This window comes from Loxodonta africana, chromosome 18 (assembly GCF_030014295.1).
Source record: "Loxodonta africana isolate mLoxAfr1 chromosome 18, mLoxAfr1.hap2, whole genome shotgun sequence".
NCBI lineage: Eukaryota > Metazoa > Chordata > Mammalia > Proboscidea > Elephantidae > Loxodonta > Loxodonta africana.
In genome coordinates this window covers 23737994-23748668 of record NC_087359.1, presented here as the reverse complement: position 1 = coordinate 23748668, position 10675 = coordinate 23737994, and the positions used below count along the sequence as shown (strand labels likewise).

The 10675-nt window shown below is 43.4% G+C and overlaps 1 pseudogene; it reads left to right on the top strand.

The window, feature by feature from the left end:
• Positions 1–4600: 4600 nt before the first annotated feature.
• On the top strand, positions 4601–9096 carry LOC135228009 (uncharacterized; annotated as a pseudogene).
• Positions 9097–10675: the final 1579 nt, after the last annotated feature.

Here is a 10675-nt window from a genome sequence, read left to right as displayed (position 1 = left end):
GGAAACACCATAATTCACTACCCCCTGGTCAGAACACTTATCAAGATCACTAAAGAGCTGATAACAAATTGATGCATTTGAAATTGCTAATGAGTACAGTTAAAATACTATTTTACAAAGCTGACTCAGAATTGACAAATCTAAAATATTTTCATATTAGGGCTGTCAAAAGAATCCAAGGAAAATTAATTAAATGTTTTGTATTGGCTTTAAAATCCAACTCATAAAACAATACAAAATGCAATCAGCATAATCATGTACTCTGAACGGTATTCTGTGTGAGCATGACCATGGGCCCTCAGTGGTATTCCGTCTGAGCATGATCCTGGGCCCTCAGTGGTATTCAGTGTGAGCATGACCATGGGCCCTCAGTGGTATTCTGTGTGAGCATGACCCCGGGCCCTCAGTGGTATTATGTGTGAGCATGACCCCGGGCCCTCAGTGGTATTCTGTGTGAGCATGACCATGGGCCCTCAGTGGTATTCTGTGTGAGCAAGGGGGCCCTCAGTGGTATTCTATGTGAGCATGACCATGGGCCCTCAGTGGCATTCCGTCCGAGCATGATCCCGGGCCCTCAGTGGTATTCTGTGTAAGCATGACCACTGGCCCTCAGTGGTATTCTGTGTGAGCATGACCATGGGCCCTCAGTGGTACTCTGTGTGAGCATGACCATGGGCCCTCAGTGGTATTCCGTGTGAGCATGACCATGGGCCCTCAGTGGTATTCCTTGTGAGCATGACCATGGGCCCTCAGTGGTACTCTGTGTGAGCATGACCATGGGCCCTCAGTGGTATGCCGTGTGAGCATGACCATGGGCCCTCAGTGGTATTCCGTGTGAGCATGACCATGGGCCCTCAGTGGTATTCTGTGTGAGCATGACCATGGGCCCTCAGTGGTGCTCCATGTGAGCATGATCCTGGGCCCTCATTTGCATTTCCATAAGCATAATCATTGACCCTCAGTTGCATTCAATATGACCATACAGTACATCATCTGGAAATTTGTCCTTTCCAAGGATAAAATATACACAAGCTTGTCTTCACTCTCAGCTCTCAGTTTGGCTTTGGGGGTGTGCTGTTTAATGAGAGATGTGATTCTTTGTGGGTCACACATTCCACCCATGTGTAAACTAATGTTTCAAAAGAAGACAAGTCTTCTGAATTCATCAACACCACCACTCAGGAAAAAGATAATTTTTGACTAAATGGTCTGTATATGTTACAGAAACATCTTGCTAAACCTCATAATCAGTTCCTACAAATCAGATGTTCCATCTTAAGTGCTAATTGGGAGTCTATATCACATTATTTCAAATGGGGAAAAATATGGCACACTACATGCCAACAGCACAGTGAACATTGTGTGTGTGTGTGTGTGTAGTATGTTTATGTGTATGGGCAACCACATGCACAACCGAATGAAACACTGCCCATCCCTGCGCCATCCCCATGATTTTTTGTGGATCATACAATGTTCTGTTGTGACCCATAAGTTTTTCATTGGCTGATTTTTGGAAGTAGACTGCTCTCCAATCTGGAAGCTCCACTGAAAACTTTTCAGCATCATAACAACTAACGATCTCCACTAACAGACCAGTGGGGGCTGCACATGAGGTACGTTGGCCAGGAATTCAACTCAGGTCACCTCTGTCATGGAAGGTGAGAATTTAACATTGAACCACCGATGCTTCACGTATGTGTGTGTATGCGTGTGTATATGTGCGTGCATAAGTGTGTGTGTATATATATGATGCGTGTGTATACATATGCACACACGTGTATATACACACACACACACTCCAAACCAAACCTGCTGCCATCAAGTTCATTCTGACTGACAACCCCATATGTTATAGAGTAGAACTGTTCTATGTGGGTTTTTTGGCTGTAATCTTTACAGAAGCAGATTGCCAGGCCTTTCTTCCACAGTGCCTCTTGATGGTTTGAATGACCAAACTTCAGGTTAGTAGTCGAGTGCAAACTGTTTGAGCCACCCAGGGGAATATATTTTATATACACACACACACACATCTGTATAAATATACATATTTACATCTTATATATAAAATCATGATAACATGTAAAATGCTTGAAAGATTGCTCTTCTGGGTAACAGAAAAATTATTATGGTTGTTAATAAATAGTTGTTTTCTATGCAGTAAAATGACCTCTCTTAATGCCAGCAGTTCCTATTTGCAGACCCTCTCTTGTTGACAAGAGGTGCTTTCCCAAATATCACATGTGATTCTAACACTTTATCAAGTGGATTTGGAATGCAACTTCAGACTTCTGGGACTTTTAGATCATTTTGTTAAAAGGGATCAATTGCTTTTTGAGAACATAAAAACACATTTTCTCCTGCATACAAAAAAAAAAAAAAAAACCATTGCCATGGGGTCGATTCCGACTCATAGCAACCCTATAGGACAGAGTAGAACTGCCCCATAGAGTTTCCAAGGAGCGCCTGGTGGATTCAAACTGCTGCCCTTTTGGGTAGCATATGTGGCTCTTAACCACTATGCCACCAGGGTTTCCCCTACATACATATCAGCCCCAAAAATGTTGCATTGAATGATACATATGCTTTTAGGAATTTACATGCTTAAAACCAAGAGATAATTAATAAGGAAAATATTAATGAGAGGAACGTTTTGCATTACTTGTTGTAAATCAGTCTCCACTAATAATTCAGTTGACTTTTTTGTATTTCTAAAGAATCAAGTGAAATATTACCCTAGTATTAAAAATTCCTTCCCAGAATACATTAACAAGCACTACCTTAAAAGATATCCAATTTCCCATTTTTACTTCAGAAACGATGATGATTCTACACATTTCAACTTCCCACTAGACAGAAACACTTTCCTATCTGAGTAGAAAGAAAGAAAGAATAAATTCTAATTCCTTAGGAGAGTATGTTATTGCCTTAGGCTGGGTTCTCTACAGAAGCAAAACCAGTAAATTGTATAACTGTATATATATGGAGAGAGATTTATATCAAGGAAATGGCTCATGCGACTGTAGAGGCTGAAATGTCCCAAGTCCGTGTATCAGGATAGAGGTTTCTCTCAATTTATGTAGCCTAAGGGGCTTGCAAACCCAAGACTGACAGGTCAGAGAGCAGGGCTCACACTCTCAGGCTGTGAAGATCTACAAATTCCAAGATCTGCGGGTTAGCTGATAGCTCAAGTCCCAAGAGCCCGAGATCAGATGAACAGGAGGCAGAGCAGGATCCAGAGTGAGCAAAAGAGCCAGAATGTCTGCTTATATTTGGATGCAGGCCACACCCCCAAGGAAACTCTTTTTCAACTGATGGGCCACTCACAGCAGATTCAATGGTGGGAGTGATCACATACAAACATTGAGAATCATGGCCCAGCCAAGCTGACACATGATCTTAACCATCACAGTTCTCTACTCTGGATATCAGTAAGCTGAATGAATTTTTTTATTTAAATATAACCTTGATGTAATTGAGCCCCTGGGTTCAACATCACCTCTTATTCCCATGCCTTCCTTGAAGCAGGACTTGGGAGTCTACTACATCCCCCACAGCTAGACCACTGCCATAAAATTCACAACCTCTCCTGTTATCCATACACTTTGCTGTGTAACTTTGCAGTGCTCTGCCACTATGGGAAGAGTGACCTGCCCACTCCTTGACAGTGGCCTCCACCATCTGACTCGTTTGGGCCAGTGGCAGATGAGCCAATACTGGGCAAGCAGAGGCTTAAAATGGGATCATGCATCAAGAGTTGCTCTCTTTAGGCTCAGCCACTGCCATGAAGACATGCCTGAGCTTTCAGCTACCTGGAGGCTGAAATACACCTAGAGCAGGACTGTGTCACCTAAGTCACCCCAGCCAATGGTCAGCCAACCCCTGAACACATGAGTGAACCCTGTGCAGACCCAAAAATCCCCTCAGTTGAACCTGCCATAAATTGCCAATCCTCTGGCTTATTGATTTAAGGGTACTGAGTTTTGGTTGGTTTCTTACACAGCATTATTGTGGCAACAGACAACTGATAAAATACAAAAAAAAAACCTGCTGCCGTCGAGTTGATTCCGACTCATAGCAACCTTATAAGACAGAGTAGAGCTGCCTCATAGAGTTTCCAAAGAGCGCCTGGTGGATTTGAACTGCTAGACCTTTTGGTTAGGGGCCATAGCTCTTAACCATTATCCCACCAGGGTTTCCACTGACACAATAAATTTATTTTACCTCAGATCTCAGATTTCATGGAGAAAAGTGTTAAACTACACACCACACAGCAAAAATTTCTCTTTTGTCCACTGAATCTCTTTCCAGCTTATTATTTTTTTTTCTTTACTCTTCTCCCACATGGAGTCATTCACCTTAGCCTTCCTGGTGTTCTACTGCTTCCCGTGCAAAAGCCTTTGGCTCTATTTCTAATTCTCTATTCTTGCATCTTTACACACAACACCTCACTCAGTGCCTCCTAAGAAGGCAACAAAAGTGCGTAAAAAGAATTTTTCCCACTTAGAAGTTTTTTTTCCAAGAAAAAATTATACATGAAAAGTTTAAAAAATATACTTGTTATTACTGTAGGTAGTCAAGGAATTTATGGATGAGAAGAAGATGTATAAAACATGAGTCTAAGAATTACAATGCCAGCTCAATTGCCAACCTCGAGAGGTGTCTGAAGTTAAAGTACGGGCCATTGATTGAGAAGAAATGGAATGCCAAAACTTGGGAGGGGGACATATGGGCAGATAATCAGGAAGCTGGAGACACAGGGCCCCTAAATCCTGCTGAATCATTCCTGTGAACAGAACCACTCCCATCTGAAGCAGTTACTTCATGTTTGTCTGCTACACCACCCTGCCCAGAAAAACCCTTAGCCCCTCCACTCCCATCTAATGAGATTAGCCCTGGCCCAGCTGCCTCTAAAGAGCCCTTGCCTGAGTCATTGCCTGAGGCAGATGCTTTACAAGACAACGCTGAATTTTCTCAAAACAACTCCACACTACTGATTCTGGCAACTAGACCTATAATTAAACTTAAGTCCCAGAGAACCCCAAAAGGTGAAGTATAAAGTATGACCCAGGAGGAGGTATGCTACACTCCAAAAGAACTGCTTGACTTTTCTAATATGTACAAACAGAAAGCTGGAGAATGTGTGTGGGAATGGCTATTAAGGGTGTGGGATAATTGTGTAAGGAACATACAGATGGATCAGTCTGAGTTTTTTGATATGGGTCCACTAAGCACAGATTTTCATTCAATGCTTCAGCTTGAGAAGTTAGGAAAGGCTGTAATAGTTTATTTGGTTGGGCTGCTGAAGCATGTTTTATGCGGTGGCTTACACTAAATCAGGTTGAAGTACCAGACCTGTCTTTGTATAGTGCAGAAGAAGGTATCCAAAGACTTAGGGAAATTAGTATGTTAGAGCAGATTTATCAGGTCAGACCCACAGACTCACACGTGGAATGCCCAGAGAACACAACTTTTACCACACTGTGAGGAACAAATTTGTGAAGGGAACTCCAGCATCCTTGAAGATGGCTGCAACTCCTACTTTATGTAAACCATATTTGACAGTGGAAATTGCCCTAAGTGAATTAAGGCACCTAACTATAATAGGACTGATTGGATCCCATGGTGGTAGAGGCTAAGTGGCGGCACTCAATCGACAAAGGCAAGGTGGGCGTGGTTACAGTAATAGACAGCAGAATCAAAGCAGTAATCAGAATAGTCTGACTTGTATGGACTTATCGCTTTGGCTACTTAGTCAATGTTCTAAGTAGGAGTGAAATAGATGGGAAACCTACTAAATATTTACTTGATCTGTACAATTGGATTAATTCTAGGTCAGGGGTGGTCCCTCAATCAATTCCCAGACTTGAGTGAGTTTAAAGACCCACAACCCCTTGAATGAAGGGGAGGCCGGGCCCCCTTGAGGAAAGATTCCAATACACTGCCCAAAACTTATATGGTTAATTTCTCTCCCAGCTTTCCCTAAAGGGATCTACAGCCTTTTATGAAGAGCAACTGTTCACTGGGGAAAAGAAAATAATCAGACTTTTCGGGGATTAATGGATACTGGCTCTGAACTGACACTAATTCCAGGAGAAAAAACTGTCACGGTGACCCACCAGTCAGATTGAGGGCATATGGAGGTCGGGTTATTAATGGAGTCTTGTCTCAAGTTTGTCCCTCAGTAGGTCCAATGGGTCTCTGAATGCATCCTGCAGTGATTTCCCCAGTTCCAGAATGCATAATTGGAATAGATATACTCAGAAACTGGCAGAACCCCCACACTGGATTCCTGACAAATGGTGTAAAGGCTATTATGCTAGGAAAAGCCAAGTGGAAGCCATTAGAACTGAACCTATCTGGGAAAATAGTAAACCAAAAGCAATACCAGATTCCTGGAGGGATTGTGGAGATTACTGCTACCATCAAGGACTTGAAGGATGCAGGGGTGGTGATTCCCACCACATACCCATTCAACTGGCCTATTTGGCCTGTGCAAAAAACAGATGGATCTTGGAGAATGACAGTAGATTATCAAAAACTTAACCAGGTGGTGCTCCAATTGCTGCTGGGGTTCCAGCTGTAGTCTCATAGCTTAAGCAAATTAATACATCTCCCGGTAGCTGGTATGCAGCTATTGATCTGGCTAACACCTTTTTCTCCATGCCTGTTTCAAAAGGTCATCAGAAGCAGTTTGCCTTCAGCTGGCAATGCAAGCAACACACCTTCACTTGCCTACCCTAAGCTACATCAACTCTCCAGCCCTATGTCACAATTTATTCCACAGGGAACTTGGTCACCTTCCTCTTCCACAAGACATCACACTGTCCATTACATTGATGACATTATGCTTATTGGACCGAGTAAGGAAGAAGTGTCAATGACTTTGGACTTATTGGTAAAACATTTGCATGACAGAGGGTGGGAAATTATCCCACAAAAATTCAGGCACCTTCCACCTCAGTGAAATTTCTAGGGGTTCAGTGGTGTGGGACATGTTGAGACATTCCTTCAAAAGTGAAGGATAAATTATTGCATCTGGCTGCTCCCACAACTAAAAAGTGGACCTCTTTGAACTTTTCAGGGAACATATTCCTCATTTGGGTGTGCTCCTCTGGTCTATTTATCAAGTGACTTGAAAAGCTGCTAGTTTTGAATGGGACCCAGAATAAAAGAAGGCTCTGCAAAAGGTTCAAGCTGCCATGCAAGCTGCTTTGCCATTTGGGCCATATGATCCAATGGTGCTTGAACTGTCAGTGGCAGATATAGATGCTGTTTGGAATCTTTGGCAGGCCCCTATTGGTGAATCACAGTGCAGACTCTTAGAATTTTGGAGCAAAGCCTTGCCACCTTCTGCAGATAATTACTCTCCTTTTGACAAACAGCTTTTGGCTTGTTACTGGGCCTTCAGTAGAGACTGAATGCTTAACCATGGGACACCAAGTCACCATGCGGCCTGAGCTGCCCATCATGAACTGCATGTTGTCTGACCCACAAAGTCATAAAGCTGGACGTGCACAGCCGCACTCTGTCATTAAATGAAAGTGTTGTATACAAAATCCGGCCTGAGCAAGACCTGAAGGCACGAGCAAGTCACGTGAGGAAGTGGCCCACATGCTCACAGTCTCTACTCCTGTCACATTACCTTCCATCTCCCAGTCTGCACCTATGGCCTCATGGGGAGTTCCTTACGATCAGCTGACTGAAGAAGAGAAAATTAGTGCCTGGTTTACATATGGTTCTGGGCGATACGCAGGCACTGCTCGAAAGTGGACAGCAGCAGCTCTACAGCCCCACTCTGGGACCACCCTGAAGGACAGTGGTGAATGGCAATCCTCCCAATGGCAAGAACCTCGAGCAGAGTACCTAGTTGTTCGCTTTGCTCGGAAGGAGAAATGGCCAGATGTGGGCTTGTATACTGATTCAAGGGCTGTGGCCAATGGTTTGGCTGGATGTTCAGGGACTTGGAAGAAACATGATTGGAAAATCAGAGACAATGATTTATGGGAAAGAAGTACGTGGATAGACCTCTCTGAATGGGCCAAAGAAGTGAAGATATTTGTGTCTCGTGTGAATGCTCACCAAAGGGTTATCTTAGCAGAGGATGATTTTAAGAGTCAAGGGGATACGATGATGTGTTCTGTGGAAATCAGTCACCTCTTTCCCCAGCCACTCCTGTCATTGCTCAATAGGCTCATGAACAAAGTGGTCACGGTGGCAGGAATGGGGGCTCTGCATGGGCCTAGCAACATGGACTTCCACTCACCAAGGCTGACTTAGCTACAGCCTCTGCTGAGCACCCAATCTGCCAGCAGCAGAGACCAACGCTGAGTCCCCAATATGGCACCATCCCTCAAGATGATCAGCCAGCAACCTGGTAGCAAGTTGATTACACTGTACCATTTCCATCACGGAAAGGGCAGCGTTTTGTCCTTACTGGAATAGACACTTACTCTGGATATGGATTTGCCTTCCCTGTACGCAGTGCTTCTGTCAGAACTACCATCCATGGACTTACAGAATGCCTTATCCACCATCATGGTATCCCACACAGCATTGCCTCTGAACAAGGGACTCACTTCACAGCAAATGAAGTGTGGCAGTCAGCCCATGCTCATGGAATTCACTGGCCTTAATCATGTTCCTCACCATCCTGAAGCAGCTGGCTTGATAAAACAATGGAATGGCTTCCTAAAGACACAATTACGGTGACAATTAGGTGGCAATACCCTGCAGGGTTGGGGCAATGTTCTCCAAGAGGCTGTATATGCTCTAAACCAGCATCCAATATATGGTGCTGTTTCTCCCATAGCCAGTATTCATGGATCCAGGAATCAAGGGGTGGAAATGGGAGTGGAGCCACTCACTATTACCCCTAGTGACTCACTCACAAGATTTTTGCTTCCTGTCCCTGCAACCTTATGCTCTGCAGGTCTAGAGGTCTTAGTTCCAAAGGAAGAAATGCCCCCACCTAGAGACACATCACTGATTCCATTGAAGTGGAAGCTAAGAACGCCACCTAGCTACTTTGGGCTCCTTATGCCTCTGGATCGACAGGCAAAGAAGGAAGGGAGTTATCATACGGGCTGGTGTGATTGATCCTGATTACCAAGAGGAAATCAGATTGATATTACATAATGGAGGTAAAGAAGAGTATGTCTGGAATGCAGGAGATCCCTTAGGGCATCTCTTAGTACTACCATGTTCTGTGATTAAAAAAAAAAAGTGATTAAAGTGAATGGAAAACTACAGCAACCCAATTCTCACATTACTACTAATTGCCCAGACTCTTCAGGAGTGAAGGCTTGGGTCACCCCACCAGGTAAAGACCCATGACCAACTGAGGTGCTTGCTGAGGGCAAAGGGAATATAGAATGGGTGGTGGAAAAAAAAGTTAGTTCTAAATACCAGTTACAGGCCCGTTGCAGAAACAAGCACTGTAATTGTTAAGAGTATTTCTGCTTTGTATATGTACATCAGATATTTTTGTTTTCTTCACTTATAAAATATAAGATGTAAATAGGGCTAGTGTGTTTTTGGTTGTACATGTGTTTGTTGTATCTTGGTAGGCCCAAGTATGACTTTGTAATTGTCTTTATTCAGAGATTATGTATGGTTTGGGGAGACGTGTACAGGTGCCAAGTTGAACAAGGGGTGGAGTGTGATGGTTAAGATTTTGTGTCACCTTGGCTGGACCATGATTCTCAGTGTTTATATGTGATCACCTCTATGATGGGATCTGCTGTGAGTAGCCAGTCAGTTGAAAGGGAGTTTCCTTGGGCATGTGGCCTGCATCCGAATATATGTGAACATTCTGGCTTTTGCCCTCTCTGGATCCTACAGCAGCCACCTGTTCATCTGACCTCCAGTTCTTGGGATCTGAGCTAGCAGCTTATCTGCTGATCTTGAGATTCATCAATCTTCACAGCCTATGAGCAAGAGCCTTGCTCTCTGGCCTATTGATTTTGAGTTCTCCAGCCCCTGCAGCTACATGAATCAGGAGAAGCCTCTATTCTGATCCATGGACTTGGGACATTCTAGCCTCTACAATCATGTAAGCTGTTGCCTTGATATAAATCTCTCTCTCTATGTATTCATATGCTTTACTGGTTTTGTTTGTCTAGAGAACCCAGCCTAAGACAGCAGTGAATTGTCATATATCTGGAGAGAGAGAAGGAGAGGTAGACAGTGAGTTGAAGCAAAGATGGCAAGATGGCAGCTAAGTGCTTTAACCACTGCTCCACCAGGGCTGCTTGGCAAGATGTTAACAACTATCAAATTTGGATGTTGGGTGTGGAGGTGTTTATTATGTCAATCTTTCTACATTTCAGGATAACCATTTTTTTAAATATATATCTATTTAATTCTAACAGGGGAGCAATGTAAATGTATCCTTCTTCAACATAAGAATGAAAATATTAGAACTGAACTGCTTCAGGAGCTATCGTAGAGAATTAAAAGGATGACATAAACTTGTCTAGCTCCTACCAAAATGTTATTGACTGTTTTTAAACAGACTGCATCCTCTACATGGCTCCACAAGGCAGCTCCAGACACATCTCATAGCAATATGTAGCAAGGCTCTTTGTCCTAATGGTCATGTCCATCTACTCAACAAATTGTAAAGGTATTGACAATCACTCATCTGGCTACTTGGCTTCCCTGAAATCACTCTTTG